At 39.6% G+C, this 18340-nt stretch overlaps 1 long non-coding RNA gene across 1 annotated transcript; it reads left to right on the plus strand.

The window, feature by feature from the left end:
- Positions 1-13556: 13556 nt before the first annotated feature.
- Positions 13557-17890, plus strand: LOC140945834 (uncharacterized). Its single transcript, XR_012166758.1, has 3 exons — positions 13557-13682; positions 15259-15345; positions 17785-17890. It is a non-coding gene; the product is annotated as an uncharacterized lncRNA (long non-coding RNA).
- Positions 17891-18340: the final 450 nt, after the last annotated feature.

The following is an 18340-nucleotide window of genomic DNA, read 5'->3' on the forward strand; positions in this document are numbered from 1 at the left end:
GCTTCACTTGATAGCTAACACACTGAACAAGTGAAGCTTTTATCCACAAGGTTTAACCAGACCGTTAACGCTTTAAAACAATTAGGAAACTAGAGACTACGGACCATTCAACTCCTGTAGGGGACCTTATTTGGCCACCCCTTACAAGTTTAGTGGTTCTTCTAGTTACAGGTAGTTATTCAGGTTAGCCTCGCAAATTTTGGCCTACTTAACCCAAACGACTGATCTTGACTGAAATGTTAAGCTTGCGATCTGTTTGATCTTCCTTACAAGCCAAATGAAGGAAAGAGTGATAGAAAAGCTTTTCGCTTGTTAAAAGAATTAACTTTAAAAAAGTACCAAATTTGCGAGCGTAGAAGAGTGTACAGTGAAGTCTTACAATTAACTTGCGACCAGGCTTTTCTTCCTGTTAAGACCTATTGCCTTGTCGCAAGTTACCAAGGGCAACATGGGACAATGCACACAACCTAGGATAGATCGTTTACAAATTGTAAGCGTAGGTAGTCTTCGAGACGAATCTACGACGCAGTATCATAACCGGAGGAGCAACATCAAGTTGACAGGTTATTAGTAGAGTCAGTAGCCCGTGGAGTAGACACGAGAATGCCATTGAGGCCGCAATCGAATTTAGGGACACGCATGCGAAGACTCATAAGGTCTTTGTGTACACCTCCCTGAATTTGCGCTCTGTGGTACACTCGTGTATACTTTACAGGTTATAGATAGATTTGTGAGGCCCATCAGGTAATGGGAGGCTTCTCTCGTTATGACATCACTAACACTAAGACGACGAAGGATGCCTTCTTGTTAATCTTGTCTTGCGGAAGGATTCTCTCGTTAGGAAGCCCTGCATTGCAGTACGCAGGCACTGATCGTCTACAAATTGTAGGCGTAGGTAGTCTTCACGTCAAGATTCTATTGGTGGTTGGGTGCTTCGTCTTTCTGATCCTTTTTTTGTACATCAAGAGAAGAAGCCGGCCGAAGAAAGAAGACCAAAGATCATCGAACGCCATAGAAAGCTAATGTAGTTAGTCAGGTAGACAAGGTAGCTGCCATCGCGGCGATGAAGAAGGAGCCGGACTACGAGCCATGGAATACCAAAACTAGTAATACAGATAATGACAGTGTGGCTCTGCAAGTTATTATTTACGCTTAATTATTCCCACGCTTACAAGAGTCCAATGACGTTGAAGTACAAGTGACTCGTTCTGACTAGGAAGGAGTGTAGCGAGAATAGACGGCATATAGCAGTAACTTAATAAAAAGGCTGTATCAGCTAACATTGAAGGACGTGACGAGTGTTCCAGTAAAATTAAGAATACAAGAAGTTAAAGTAATTCGGAGATCACAGTTGTAAAAATTAAAGGTTCTAAACGGAAAAAAGCCATAACGCGTCTTCCCTGGCCTGGATTCCTTCGTAGACGCGGATGTTTTTTGTTAGTCGCATATGCTTAACTTCAATGCTTGCTGATTCAGTTATTAAAAGTTGATTAATTTAATTGGCCGGCTGGACGTCATCTTCGATAGCAACCTCTTTTTAACATATGGACAAGCCCAACCCCGCCTTATCATGCAGCATCTGGAGCCTAGATACCCTCGGAGGAAAATCGTGACCGAGCAAGTTCCAGGTTCGGGACGAACGCTGACACAGAACTGCAGCCCATATAAGGTACGGCTGATTTAAGTGGTGCGGCGTCTGCTTATAGCTGTTGTCCAGTACTAAGTCATATTTCGCAGAATAGGAAAGTGCATGTAGCGGGTCGTGCGATGCGTGTACATACAGTTTTTGCAAACGTCGTACCATCTCAATCGGCCCAAGGTTAACACTACAAGGGGACACCAGGTTAGTGGAAATTTCTTCTATCATTTAATAAATTTAAATTCGGATCCGGTTTCGATTCGGCTTTTATCCGGTCTTGCTATTCGGCTTCTGATCTGTCTACGGATTTAACTTCAAACGGTGTCGTAGTGGGCTTGGTATCGATAATGCCTCGACAGCAAGCTGCTGATGACCCGTGCGTTCGGTCTGGGGAACCCTGGTGTGTCCATTCGAAGTGTCGAGTTTTAAGGACACATGGAAACTCCTCGGTTTTACTGGACCCTAAATTTTTCTTGTAGGAGCGCATACCATCATTTTCTTTTTTTTTTTACCGATAAGCGGTTAAACTCTGTAACTAGTCAGTGGAATTTAATAAAAGAACAATTACTGTTGTGCTGTTGGTGTGTGTTTTTCTTTAATATATCTTTAACTATCGTAGAAATAGAACTGTAATAAATAACGGTACTTACAAAGAAATGCTATCTTACCAAATCAATAAAGAGAAAGCAAAACGTTCAGAGTTGTCACAGTAGTATCTATGCCTCGCTTAAAAGGTTGTATACTGGGTCGATAATTTATACAATTTACTAATGTATTTTCATGTCAGCAAAGTAGAACATGAACGCTTTTTGTTTTTCGCACACCTGCCATCGAGTTTTTTTCTTTTCTTCGAATTCTGGATAAGCAATACCTCTTTTCGGCGTGCTCTTGCTTTTTCAATTTTTTTTCGACTTCTTGGATTGCGTTCCTGAAGAAACGCCCAACACCTTTGACTCCAATTGCATCAACAGTTCACCTGCCCGAAGGGAGCCAGATGATCTGTAGATAAATTTATTGTAATTAACCCATGAATGGGAATAAATTGAGTAAATATGGAGGTAAAGTGTTGTTGGTGTGAGTTTTTTTTAAGACAACTATAACTATCTTAGAAGTATAGCTGTACATGTATTAATAACAGTACTTACTAGAAAATGTTATCGTGCAAGGTCAATAAAAATAAGGTGAACCATGCGTAATTGTGTGATGTTTTATTGCCTTGGCTCGAAGGAAGTGTGGGTAGACTACTAATTAATGCCTTTTTATTTCAGCGATGTCGAACGTCTACGTCTTTTTTTCCGTCGCACTCTCTGCCATTGTTTTTTCTTCGACGTTTGGATAAATTTAATTTTTTGGCATGTTCTCTCTTTATTCATGGACAATGCTTTTTTGGCGTTTTTTTATAAACTTTTCTCTGCGTTTTGGTTGCGTTCCTGAAGAAACGCCCGACACTTCTCTTTCACTGACTGCATCAAGACTTCACACGCTTAAAGTAAAGCAAGACGACTTGTAGTGAATTTTAATTTTAATTTAATGTGATTGCACTTGGATCGTTAATAAAGTTATGAAAACAAAGTGAGTGCCAGCGTGTTCTTTTCCACTAACGTTTTTTTCCCTCAAGTCTTAAATACATTTCACCGACTAATTTGCACTTCAAGATGTAGTAATATTTTTGTAGTGTGTACAAATTATTGTAATACCTTTTACTCCGATCACAAATAAAATTACAAAAACTCAAAGTTGGTCAGTGCCTTAATTCTCTACTAAAGCAATTTAACTTAAAACCTAGAAAGTTGTGTTTCAGGAGCTTCGAACGTCAAAGATTTTTTTTCCCATGCAACTTTTGCCATACTTTTTCGGAGAATGAACAAGGGATAAATCTTTTTTGGCTTCGCTCGTCGGAAAGCTTTTTCTTTTTGGCTACTTTTTGGGTGTATCCCTTCATGAAGCACTTGAGACCAGAAGGACAGGAGGTCATGTTGTGCGTAAGGTGAGAAAAACAATATTTTGCTGGTGAATTTGTTTTTCCTGTCCACGCTATATTTGCATTTTCAGGTCTGGCAGTGCAAGAGGGAGGTCAAGAGAAGTCAAATGTGTCGTAAGTACAAACAAAAAATGATGACTCTCAATCAATTTGCAAAGAAACCGCACACGATTCATCAGTTTAAAACTAGTTTATAGCCCTAATTCTCGATTAGTTATCCATACAGTACACTTGAAATACCGACGAGCTAAGTTCTGGTTGTCTCTTAATTGGATTTTAATTTTAAATAAGAACAAAGAGATACGAGAGATGATTTGCTTGAGTGGCAATTTTTGCTCTCATTCGTTTTTCTTCGCATGTAACGTGAAGTTGGAGTGACGAAGAATTTTGAGCTTTTGTGAGAAAACTGATCATACCCACTCTATAGTTTCCTGTTATGAAAAGCATTGTTTTTGAGTCAGGAAATCACGGGTGCCGACCACAAAGCCTTCAACAATCACATGATAAGTTGGAACAAGCTCCCTAACACACCATGAACAGGGGTAAGTATCCTCCGACATACCTGTGTTGTCGGTTTCCAAAGAAACCTTTTCACCTTGGTAGATCGTTAGTTTGATGGTTCGATTTATAATTGGGAATGGTGTCCCAGTCAATCAACCATTGTTTTTACTGCCACCCAAACGGTCGTAGAAATCTTCATGTCAAGATTCCTAAAGAGATGGTGTCAAAGATGGCAAATTGAAGCAGATACATATTTGAGGCTCTTGATTCTACAAGATAAATTCTAAATTTGTTAATGACAAGTGTATTCTATTTAAAAAAAAAAGAAATTGACGACTTAGTTTAAATGGGATTGTAGAAATCATGCACTTTAAGCCTAATGAAACGAAAAGCTAAAGATTATCATTATTACGATTATGATTATCATTTCAAAAAAGGTATTTAGGCAAGGTCTTGTGTGTTCTCACAATTCTTTGTTCTCAGAATATTTCCTCTTAGGTCAAGACTTTGCATAGATCACAACAACCACGAATTCTCTACATTCTTTCCTGTGTCTTTCGTAGAGGCAAAGAATTCGAAACTCAATCAACTGAGGTATGTATATATGAAAACTGAAAATTTGTCTGACTCTTTCTTTCGGTAGACCTCCTTGGACACCTTCTGAACTTTACACAACGTACTATTCCTCAAAGCTTCGGTTTCGGGCACTGACTATGGGTGATTAGGGTAAAGCAACGAAAATATGGGAGAAGGGTTATTAATCACTGACTCGAAACTGTTATCTGGGTTTAGGGTTGTTGCTATATTCAAATCAAACCCATTTACGCTACTCTAACAATGTAAGAGACTTCTGTGTAAACTTCATAAGGTGTCCAGGAGATTTTAGAGCAATGGGATCTAATTTGTAACACATGTCCGATCAAAGCATTCGAGAACTGATGGCAGATTGCAGAAGATTTTAATCCTTGGCATTAGACACCACTATTGATTAAGATCAAAGTTTTAGCTTTGACTGTCAGGTATTATTAGCTTCTATGTTACGGAACTATAAGACAGGATTGGCTACCTGGAAATGAAAAGCAAGACAATACATGTCTTTTACATACTATACATTACGAAAATGAAGCATGTGTAAGCGATCGGGATGAAAGATAAAGAAAGTTATGTTATAAAAGATAAAAAAGTAATATTATGCAGACATATTTGAACTGTTCTTTGTTTTTGTTTTCCAATAGCATCCAGGAATTAGAAGGACAGAAAAACTGAGTGAACATTCTGTTGCGAATAGAAAAGCTGACGACATCAGATTAAAAGTATTGATCTTCAAGACTGAATTTCAAACTACTATTATGCAATAGACCGCGCAGTGGCTTCGTCTTGTATTCAACCGAAATTAGCTTTTGTACCATGCAGGCCTTCACTATCACGCATTTCGGTGACGTAGCGAAGGCAAATTCGCTCTGACCACGTGATCCAAAATGAATAAGCCTCGAGCGCAAATAAAAACTTGGGGACTTCCGACTAGGCAAGGTTCAAACAAAACTACCATTCTAGAGCCGGTTTCTATTTAATAGGGTATTTACCTGGCGACGGGAACGATTAATCTGGAGAGTTCTGAATTAACTCTAACGCTCCCTCTTCAGCCGCTGATCTTACAACCTATCGCCTAAAATAACCAACTGTAACTTGTTAATGACTTACATATAATACGTTCAGAGTTTCCGGGTTAGTTCGTTCCCGTGCAGCGCCAAGCGATGTTATAATAAATGATTTCGTTAGGGAATGACCTGTCGTCAAATGTTTTTCGTATACACTTCCTTTGCTGTATTACATTCATAGTTTTCAAACTCAAAAAGAGCCGGCCCCATTTATTCAAGTTCCAATTCATTTTCGTTCTTGACATCCGTAGCAACAGATCATGATGACAGGAAGAGTTTCACCGCCTGGAAATAGTCTTAAAAAATAAAACTGGGCAATTATTTTTAGAATTCAATTAACGCGAAGGCATGTCAGCTCTTCAAAAAGATTGGAAATAGCTTGACGTTGTTTTTTAATATAAGCAACATAGGTGAATAAAAGCATGGTTTTTTTGTCCTGTTTGAAAATTGATTGATATTTTAAGCTAGGGTAAAACGGTCAACAAAAACGTGTAACTTGTTTTGCTGCGAAGCTAGTTGAAATGCTATGTTGCGCGCTTTTCCACCCAAGTTCAAAGCTTTCTTGCAAAAAATTTAGTTGATGCAAGTTGTGTGAACACTAACTTCTTATTGGATAAAATTGCACGTGAGTCACGCCATACACGGGCGTTACGTCACTAGCTGCAAACTTGGGCTGGTAAAACGCGCAAAGTGTAGAGATTTTCTTGCAAAAAGTAGATCTGTTCTCTACTTTCGGCAGGTTTCATTGATGAGTTGTTAAACGCGGAACATCTCTATTCAACTCGTTTTTGCAGCAAAACAAAAAAAAAAGCGCATTTTGTTGACCGATTTACCGTACCTTTAAGCGTGTCGGTCAGAAATGGGGTAATGTTTTGTAATTCCTGGAATTGTCTTGAAACTTGGGAACAGCATTTCAGATCGGGAATAGGGCAGGGGAAATTCCATTTTAAAATTAAACATCTAAACCAGGATAAGGGTTTCAGGATCCACAACCGAAGCATTAACCGCGGCCTGTTCAGCTCAAATGAAGAAGCGCCGGTCTTCTAAGTGGGAGATCGCAGCTTCAAATGCAGACCGGACCACCACAAGCGGTCTCAAAACAACCTGAAGAAAACGTATTACCTTTGTTCTGCCATCTACGAACAGACTATTCATTTATAGTGTTCTCGGATAGGGACGATAAACTGTAGACCCCGTCTCACAGCTCCTTCGCTAGCTGCTCTGATTCTCAGTTGTGGGACGTAGGAAGAAACTACCTGCTGTTTGTAAAGAATGTGGGGGGCGAGGACTTTTATTCTTTTCTATCAGAGGCCTCTTTTCACGGTATTCGGCGGCAGGCGGGAGGAAAAGAGATGGGATAAATGGGTATTAATAGGGTTGATAACAATGGGCCATTTCAGAGTTCAAAAATCTTTCACTTTAAAAACGAGGTTAAATGCAACACCTATCTCGTGAAAATGAATTTTATTTGCATGAGAATAAAAAATCAGTTTCCTATCAATAGCTTTGCACTTAGCCTCGCTTTGAGACTTTGGCCAACTCGGCAATTTCAGTAAAACAATAAAACCTCCTAGCTAGGAGTGGCCCCATGGAACGGAATCCAAACAGTCTTGGATTCTGGATTCCACATCGCAGATTCCGGATTCCAGGTACTTCATTCCAGTCTTTGTCAGTGGAACTTGGATTTTAACTTCCAATCGTTAGTGGGATTCCGGATTCTTTGAGCTGTGTTCGAGATTCCAAAGCCCAGGATTCCGGTTTTCACAAGCAAAAATTTCCCGTATCAGGAATCCGGATTCCCTTTCGTGGTGCGATAGGAGCGAAAAGCGTTTGTCTAAAAATTTCGTAACTTCTAAAAACTACTTGTTGTTTCGCTGAATGAAAACATGGTAACTGCAATAGTTGCTTTTGTGACCAGAAACAAGATTGATTCCTTTTATATTTCTTTCACTCTAAATTTTGACTCTCGAATAAAAACAGAATCTTGTTCAACAGAGATTAAATTGATTTCAGTTTCATAAATCTAGTTTTCAAAATCTTTGTCGAGTGCTTATAGCTATGTTAATTGACAAATAAATTTTTTCTCTGTAAGAATTCTAGCTTTCTTGGTTACTGGTAAATTAAACAAAAAAGAGCAAAAACACAAACGTTACGACAACATAATATTGGACCTTCACAGGCGGCGCATTTTTAATAAAAATAAAAAAAATAAAATAAAAAGAGGTGAATTAAACTGACCAAAAAATGAGTAATAATAATATAAAACTTTTCAATATTTTATTTACGTGTGTGTGAAACAATTCAGTACCTTGTTTCCTATTTAACGCCTTAATTCAGTCTTAAATTTTATTTATTTTTTGCTTGAATAAACTTAGCAGGAGATAGATTTCATGGCGGGATTACATTAACATTTTATTAGCTATTGTTGTCTATTATATTTGTGCTCAAAACTACAGAAGTTCGATAAATTAATTTTGAAATTCACACTCTTGTGTTAAAGAGTTTTGTACAGCAGAGTCAGGTATGTTGAGCGTACTTTATATTTTAACCTTTTAATACCGAGTAATGGCCTTGTATTGGTAATTTACAGTCATTACTGATATAATCAAACCGTCACCAAATTAAGCGGCAAACGACAAAGTGGTCACTGGGACATTGACGCTTACCACATCGAAAGTGTCTGGAATCTTTTTAAATCTAGGAAAATTTAGATAAATCGTTGTTCGAGTGCATGCTTGGTAAGTAAAAACTTAGTTAAGCATATTTGAAATCTTCTTTTAAAAAGAAGAGGGATGATGTTTTCCTTTTATGAAACATAATTCGTTTTAGAGTATCATAAGCTAAAAGGATAAGATTTACAGCATGATGTTTGGCTACGTTCTTTCCTGTTTGTTCGTTTGTTTTGTTTGTCATCAACCTGTTAACCTTGATGACAACGCAGTGGTTAATAAAGGCAGAAACTACGACGATAATGATGGTAAAAAAAAACTTGCTTGTACAAGGAATCATTAAAGGACCTGAATGAGCAAAATAGAACGAATCCTGTATTCTGATTGGCTACCCCCGTCTTGCCCGCTTGGCGGAATTTCCGGCGTTGGTCCCGCAAGCAAAAGTCCTCTTTTTGGCCATATAATAAATCCTTTATTGACCAAGCTTGTTCGTTCAAGGTGGCTGGATATTGGCCTCGTTCTTTTTTGAGTTTTTGTTGACCTCGAGTTTATCTCGGTCCATAAAAACGCAAAAAATAAATAAATAATTATAGCAATAAAGATCTTGACCAAACCAGCTTGGCTAATATAACGCATATATAGTCGCAGCTCTCATTGAGACCACTCTCGTAGGCGACCAGCTCTAGTAACGACCACATTTGTGAAACCAAGTTTGAACTGTGACTTGAACTTTGTAATGAAAAGCTCTCGTAAACGAGCGCTGACTGCGACAACTTTTGGGATTACCCAACGGGACTTTTCCTTTGTTTCCAAGCTCTCGTAAGCGACCACTCAGAGTCTTCTTCGTATAAATGAACACTTTAATGAAACTGCACATTGCGCTGATGGTTCGTTGATAAAGACCTTGTTCAGTGCAGTGTTGTATTTAGGTCATTTCTATAGCGACCACTTAGCCTGCGGGGCAACAATCACTCACAGAGCCTAACTTAGCCTTTATGAATTATTAATGAGTTTGTGAAGCTCTCGTACGCGACCACCCTCTATTGTTTTACCTTACGGTCGCTTACGAGAGTTCATTCTCGTAAACACCAAGCTCTAATAAGTTACGACCACTTTTTCGAATTTCCGAGGTGGTTGTTACGAGAGTTTCGACTTTATCATGCCATGTCTAGATTATTCCGGATAGCGTAACATGTCGACTAACATGGAAATGACTCCGACCTGGGATCAATTTAATAGAGTGTTTTCACTCACGTGGCCAGCATCAATGCAAATTTCTTGGAACAAAAGAAAGCGTTTGCAAAAGAAAAGAGTTCAGCTCCCAGAGGATTGGTTTGGGACACCAACATGGCCGCCGTTTCATTGTTTTTGGACACCAATATGCTGCTGTGACGTCATGTGAAAACACTCTATAAGACATTTACAAGTGCAATTTTCAAGTGTAGCCATTGTTTTAGAGTCTGAAAACAATAGCTACACTTGTAAATTACACTTGTAAAAGTTTTATTAAATTGACCCCTGGTATGAACACCTGTTTACACTGCTATGAATATTGGAACAGAAGCCTATCGTGACCTGTATAGAAGACGACAAACTTTCAAAAATCAGGCGCGGCTTAGCTTCGCCTCCGGTACATAAACCGCTTCGAAATTACCTTTCTTATGTGTGATCAAGAACCCTATCTGACGAGGTTTTCACGCTGGCGCAAAAGCTATCCGAATAGTGTAGAGATAACCTTAGAAAAAATCCCTTTAGCGCAGTTGGCATCAAAGTCACACCCCCTATACTCTTCACTCCGTTATTTTGTTTTTAAACACACACTTATTGTGTGTTGTTAATCCATAAATATTGACATACTTAGTCTATGGTTACTCTAGAGGGGATTTCTCTAGACTTATTACTTTTAGGGTATTTTGATACGTAGGCGTCAAGGGAACATAATAAGACCTCTTGCAGCCGTTTGATAAATTCGGAAACATTCATGCGCGATCGGTTACCGTTTTCGCTTCGTTTTATCGCAAACTCGTACTCACAGACGAGTATCTGGATTCGTAGGAAAAATTGTTTTCAGTAAAAGCATTGCCGATTGAACAGAAATCGAATGTAAAGTATTCACTTTAGATTTCGGAATCAAAATCTCCTGAGCTTGGTTTGTATGTAAACGATAAATTGAATTTATCCGATTCCAAAATCTAACGGACTTCTCAGAAATCAGGGAAAGTCTCCCCTAGTTTACAAACCTTCTTATAAAATAAATGAAGACGTTTAATTCTCATACAGGAATGTTTCAGGCGAAGAGAGGATAAAATGTACTCAGCAAAATCAGCAATCCATACAATTCTTTTTTGGGGAATGCTTTGTGAAGTAAGAGGGACTTGCTTTGATGGCGAATACTCCATAAAGAACATGATGTTGCGTCAACACATCTTCAAAGAAATGAAGACATCAAACTCTCTTGAGTGCTTGATGCTATGCAAAGAAGATGTCAGATGTCAAAGCTTCAATTATGTCATTAACCAGGATATATGTGAACTAAACAACCGTACGAAGGAAGCCGCACCCAAGAATTTTGTCCAGAACTTCAAAAGATATTACGTGGGGTTAGTCACGAATAGAGGCAAGTCAGATTAAGTAACAACTTATAATAAAATGAAAATTACTCGTAGTAGCCCTAATAACACCTCAAATTCCGGCTCTGGAGATTCGGGATCAAGGCTTTGGCTTCACGTTGTTTCCTTAGGGTGGATCTCGCTTAATTTTTACTTGCCTACGCGCCTGTAAAAATTGCACGGGTGGGAAAGGTCACGCCTATACGTGCGTAAAATTACGTGCGTGACAGTATAAATTTATCTTTAGCTTTAAAACTTTGCCCTACTCTGCCCCTCTTAGATCACCCAGGGGTATAAATGGGTATCGGCGATACACAGCTGGGTTGTAACCCTGCGATAAACTGGCATCGTGTCCAAGCGGGGGAGAAGAAATATTTTTAATCGTTTCATGCCTCGGAAAATTGGAGTACCAGATTAAGCCAAATACATGAGAGTTTACTAGTGTACATTAAAAACTGCCCTCTTCTTCTTTTTTTTCCTTTTATTATCATTATTGTCTCCTACACTTCTTCACACACAGCCCGAAGCGCTTCCTCGGAGACCCAGAGGCGGTCGGTCAGGTCGGAATGAACGATGTCGAAAGTTTTCATGAACGGGCAAGAGAGCCCCCGGGATGCTATTCTCAACGAACCAGTTCTGCGACTTTTTCGAATGCTAGTCTCTGATTGGGCACAAAAAATATTTTTGTGCCCAATAGGAGACAAGCATCGGTCGCACTGCTTTTGTGATTTTCTTATACGAAGGAGTTTACCTGCAAACTCGAGTGTTTTCCATACCTGTCTGGCTCCTGCGTGGAAGCTTTCTTCGAGAAGAATTTTTCAGTGAAAATGGGGCCAACAAAACCGAAGATATCCCATAATTTAGCATGTAAGGTAAGATTTCCGTATAACCGCATACAGTTATCATGCATATATGTTTCGACTCTATTCACATTAACTATTTGTGAGAAGAAATATGAAATTGTTGCCTGCATAATAAATTCATGGGGTTATATGGAAATCTTACCAAACTACAAATGCACCAACCGATCGAAGAAATCAAAATGTGGATTGATGAAAGGTAAATCCGCTAACACCAGAGTACTTCCAGGATTGTTCATGCAAGTCTTCAAGTTTACTCTACCAGTTTCATTTGATTCTCTTGTATCACGGAGGAGATATATTTAACAACAAACTTACTAACTTTAAGGTGATGTTACAGCAGACGATTGGCAACGAAGATTTTTAGCGCAACACAATGTTGTAACCATTTGAAACGATGTCGCAGCAATGTTGTAATGCTGCATCGTCGTTGCAAATCACCTTAAAGGTCGAAGAATTTTCTCCTGCACGGGCCTGACAAGTACGCCGAGCAGGCGTAAACAGCCAGGTACAAGATTTCGCCCGCAAAATTTAATGTTTTAATGACTTTAATCGGTGCGTATAGTTAGATTAAGAGAAAAACGTACCATCTCAGGGGCTCTCCTAACCGTTCTTGAAAGCTTTCGCGGCACCGTTCATACCGACCGACCGACCGTCCCTAGGTCTCCGAGGTTGCCCTAAGCGATACTGCTTGTCCTCTCCAGTTCCCCTAGGTTCTATTCCTGAGTTACCCGCCAAGTCTTGCAAAGAGATCAAGGAGAGTGAAGGAGAGCAAGCTGTTAGCGGTAAATACTGGTTTGATTCCATTAGACCTTGGAAGGCCATTCTTGCTCACTGCGACATGAACACTAAAGGTGATAAAAGTAAAATTGATATGTTATACATCACAACGATATGTCATTAACGTTTTACCTTCTTTACATTTTGGACTTCACACTAAGAGGAAACGCGAACCATCTTTTCATACTTTGTTAAGCCGTCCACCCCACATTGGCGAGTAAGGGTTTGCTTGTCCGAGGCTTTAAACAGACATTCTAACAATCGTGCCCAGTGTGGAGAACGCAGATGGAAAAGGGTAACGAAAAAAAGAAGGAGATAGTAGTAGGAGGGGGGAGAAGGAGGAGGGAGGCGAATCTTTGCTGACTTTATTGTTTGAATTTTTCCTCATTAGCATATGACTTAACTCATAGAAACAGTGGTCGTATGTACGATCTGGAAATTCCAAAAATTAAATTACCTGATTAACTTGAGACGTTTGTGCAATTTTAAGCTCTTTGCAAGCACTTTTGAAGGAAATATCAGCCATAAAATTAAAGTTGCAAAATTTCTAGTTTTTATAAGAGAATTTTCCCGAAACCATTCGGTGTATGGGCTCAAAGTTTCAGGGACAACTGAAATTGTCATGCTCTTTTTAATATTCAGAGGTTTTATTTTATTAGCTACATTAGACTGAACGATAAGCATATTTTAATGAGGCAAATACGTAAACAAAGATTCGCCTATTCTTTAGCGACATCAAGTTTACAGGGCTCTAAATCTTAAATGAATGTTTTTTTTTTCTCTTTGCTCCATAAAATATTTTCATGCCTGCTTGGAATCAAGCGCATGCGCAGTTTAATTTTTGCTTTTTATACTTACTCAGATGTGAACGAGTGCACTGCGGCAGACCAGTTGTGTGACACCAATGCAAACTGCACCAATACCCAGGGTTCTTTTTATTGCTCTTGTTCAACTGGTTTTACAGGAGACGGCGAGCACTGCCAGGGTAAGAAAAAGACAAAATCTATTGGGGAGGTCTTTCATGCATGGAAATACTTCTATGTGCTAACTAAGACTGCGTAGTAGACAATAGAGAAGAGAAGTGATGTCGTCACGAAAAAAATTGCCAAATTATGGGATGGGTTGGAATTTAGAAAGAACAAGATAAAAAAAGCGCCCCCCCCCCCCCCCCCGTTTAAACCCCAGATAAAATACAGCCCGTTGGTGCAAATTGGAAAGGGGGTGTAAGTACTATATGCTCCAATGACTCCCCGTAAATTCTTCTAAGATTGGCCTGGATCATAAACATAACAATCGAAAACAATTTTAGATTGATTGCATGGATTCATCAGAGCATGGAGGTGCCTATATCTCCCTACCAATTTGCACTAACAGACTGATTTTTGGCAAGGGGACTTTTTTAATCTTGTCGTGACAAGGCAGCCATGTCGGTTGACAAACCATGCCCCTTTTTTGTTAAACTTCGGCAAATAAGTGTTTATTTCCCAGCGAAGGGAAAGTCTTTTGTTCTTGTCAACCAACACGGCTGCCGTGACGCCAGCTGCATTCACCATCCATTCTTCAATTTAGAAATGTGAAAGGAACTGGAGCCGAAATGCGTCCCGCTAGTGTTTCTGGGATCGTTACTGGGGACGCGCCAGTCAGCAACTGTTAGAACCCTGGGAACGGGGATGTTAGAATTGGGAGTTTTTCCTTTTTATTCCGACTTCGCTTATGACCCTGTCACTTAAGATCTAATTGAAAACTAGATTATCGGACAAAGAAGCAGAATCGAAAGGATTAACCATGGACATAGCTTATTCCCACCCTTAGTGATCGGTAGTCGGGAAAATGTCGAACAACAGAAGCAAGGCTGATTTTACTGTCGGAATTTTTTTTTTTTTTGGCCAATATTTCGGAAGGCACGGCCTTCCTTCTTCAGGGTCATACATACAAAAATGAAAAATGTAGGCCGTCTCCACCGCCTATCCTGGGTAGCCTGTAAATAACACTTCAAACTTCACATGTTTTCCTCGGCGCGTTCAGCCCATAATAAGAGGCTTTCCATTTCGGAAACGTAATAGGCCAATCAGAAAGTGCCTATCAAATTCGCAAAAGTTGGTGACATCACCGGACAACATTATAACGCTCGTAATTAAGACGTCTCTCACCTCCGCCCCTCCAGGAGTCTCCTACTCGTTTTAAAAGTAGTGAAAAGGCGCGTGCGGACCTTCGCTTTAGACTTCTAAACCACTCCTTAGTGAGCGAAATAGCGTCTTTTAAAATAGTGACGTTTTTCATTCTGTCTCCTTCATTAAATGCCTGTGGCCTTTTGTAATGCACCTGCGCGCTTGAACGTATACCAAGAACATAATACAGTAACGTAATAAGTATCGCAGACAAGCCTGATGCTAACAGTGTATGTCGTATCGACACTTAACCTTGTACCTTCTATTTATAGCGCGTGTATCTCTACATACTGATCATTCCAACTTTAACAGGCTTGAGATTGAAAGGTTATTAACAAGGGACTAAGTAAAATAATGCAAAGTACCGACTTTCAGTTTGTCACTTTAACACAGACATTGACGAATGTACCATTGGAAGCCATGGCTGTGTCAGTGGTTCATCAATTTGTGTGAACACTATTGGATCCTTCAAGTGTGCTTGTAAGTTTGGTTAAGACTTAGTCTCCGTGGTTTGCCCTTAAGGTATCATCCAGGTTAAAAAATCATCATTTTTCTAAATTTGCAATTTTTAGACTATTACATAGAGCTCATCAAGAGCTTTCTTTTAAAAAAAATTCCAGGAAAAAATGTTTTTTCTGTGCAGACTTATAGAGCGCAAAAGTTTTTTCTGTGCTAATTATTTTAATTGATTGTTGACAAGTCCTGTCATACTTGATACGGGTGCCGCTGTTGAACCAAGCTAATCACGCAATTTGACAGAAATCGTTTTCCACGGAGTTTGAAAGTGAATGCCTCCAAAGAAGAAAAAAGAGCTTGTCCGTTTTCGTCCTCGACTCCAAGACAAAAGAAGACGACAAAATCGTTTTGCCGCCAAAGAGTGGGCTTCGAAATTAGCAGGGAGCGACATGGGCTCCTACTACAATCAAGAAAGCTCCTGAAAAGCCCATTGAAACTACCGTGGAATCGAGTTTCACGAGTTCGTTAGCGAGCGGAGCGAGCTTTTTAGCAGCCAAGCGAGAGGCGAAGTCACGAGATGTCCCGCGCCATATAAAAATCGGCCGAAGTACTGTTTTGAAAGTCTATTTAGCGAGAAAGAAGCTTCAAGAAAAACTCCAGGAAGCGGTTTGTTGTCGATTTTTCCTGGGAAGTGTCGAACTTTTAAAAAATGTATTGAGTAAAGGTGGGCTTAGCTCAACTTGGGTTGTCCGTTGCGAAAATGAAAACTGCCCGTTGCAAATAACTAATGAAGCTTTCTCGACAACAGAAAGGATCGAACAGAGCAGAGCCTTTCAAATGAATTGTTCATCTGTTGTCGGGTTTCGTTTTCAACTTTTCCTGCTGTGTCATTATTGTTGTCCCTTCGCTGGTATGCATCAACATTGACAGCTTTGGCGTTATAATCTGTTATAATCTCATCACGGGTAATACGCCGCCAAAAATCTTTTTCCACTGTTTTCTCAAAATGAAAATCAGGGCAAGTTGAGGGTACGTTTTAAACTCCAAGTCGGCAACCCGTGAACCAATTTGGCTGAAATTGGGCCAACTTACTGTCAGATAGTTTTTCTAAAAAACCGTGTCTGCGAATTTTGATTTCTTTTTTCGTTTTCGAGTTAGAGTATTTTTTTCACAGGTAGTGCTAATTATTTGCTATCCCCAACTTCACCTGCTTATAACAACAGAACAAACGCATTTGACAAAAATCTGAGACACGGTTTTTTAGTCAATCGTGTTAAGAAGCGAATGCGTTCTTAATTGGCTTCTTCCGTGAATTTTTGGCTGGACTGGACTTAAATTTAAAGTGACACCCGCTTTCACAAAAAGCTTCTAATTTCTAAATCGCGTTAATATTTTGATTTTTTAAAAGAAATAAGCAATAATCTGGAACTATTAAGCTTTCAGAAAATGTACGGTTTATGGGGGTGTTTGTTAAAAGCGAAAGCGGTAGCGCCGATGAACGCGAGGAGGGTACTTGAGGGTGGATGATACCTTAAAAGAACTCTGAAGCATTAAACATGAGTCAATGGTTTTAAATTAAGATTATTTCCTTCCATGTTATGTTTGCCGAATGGCGCAAACTGGAGCATACAGAGCAAATTCTCAATAAGAAGATGAACATTTTACGAAAAAAATTCAGTTAAAGGCTAAAAAATCCTTTAAAAATACCAAAATTTAAATAAACGTCTGCTAAAGACGTTTCCTTTAAATGGTCACGCCACAGGGAGTCATTGACGCAGACCAAAGTTAGAACTACATACCAAATCGTTATTACGACGTAAAAGTACCGCTGGGGCGGTTTCAATCGGATGATCACAGCACAAGGTTTCATCCACAAACTTTGCACAGCCGTTTTTAAAAAAACTTTTTTTCATTCTCTTGCAACTCTTAATTCAATTGTTGCGGAATATACAATCTGTGAGAAAGTAGTTGGCACACTTGTCTAAAACTCGTGCTTTCATCATAAATTTCATTCATTTATTGTGCAATTCTGTTTAAACGCCGTAACCATCCCCCTCCCCCCCCCCCCCCACACACACACACACACACACGACCACCACCCCCAAATCAATGTTTGTACGTGAAGCGAAGTCTTACGGGTTAGAATACAACACTGGTTTGGGGGAGTGGGTGGGGTTACACAGTGGGAGGGGAGGGATAGATACATCCATGTCTGAACTTTTGTCCATCATTGTATATTTGCGAAAAACAAGAAAAGCTCACCAAAAACTCAAACCCCAAATCACAACAAAATTAAAAGCGGATTAACACCTATAAACGGTAACTTAATCGCTCCAAAGTCGCTGCTATTTTACACGCGCCATGTTACAAATCTCATCTTAAAGTCGCACCAGGAGTTGTGCGAAAAAGGCACTTGTGAACTGGCCTTGAGAGAGATGCTATCATTTTTTTTTTTTTTTGCAGCATTTAAGGCCACGTTTACTTGTGACGATTCAATGGAACTGTTTGCTGATGATACAAGTCTAGGAAACGACAACAATGATTGGCATGTATCCTTTACCTACGGCAATGTACCGGGAAACACTCGAGTTCTTTCCGTGATAGGAACGGACGTTGGAGGAGGATTTGGAATACTTGGCTCCACTACCAATGGCCTGTTAACCAATGAAAGCTGGAAGTGCACCGGTGTTCTGTATCCCGGATGGAATTCCCCGGATTTTGATGACCAGAATTGGCCTTCCGCAAGAGTGTTTGGAGTTAATTCAGCTGATTCTCCATGGGGAAAGATGATAAGTGGTATTGAGGCGACAGCAAAGTGGATATGGGCTGCTGATCACAATAATGGTGTTGTTTATTGTAGGTTGAATCTGCGGTAGATCAGGTCGGTTAGTTCCTCTCCTGGAGATAGGTATAGAACCTACCTTCTTTAGCTGCTATAATACCCGTTGGGAACACTCCCTTTTTTGAACTTCTTCCATTTTTTACTTCTACTCGCCTGGAAGTCAGAAAATTGTGTAAA

The sequence above is a fragment of the Porites lutea genome, chromosome 8 (genome assembly GCF_958299795.1).
Source record: "Porites lutea chromosome 8, jaPorLute2.1, whole genome shotgun sequence".
NCBI lineage: Eukaryota > Metazoa > Cnidaria > Anthozoa > Scleractinia > Poritidae > Porites > Porites lutea.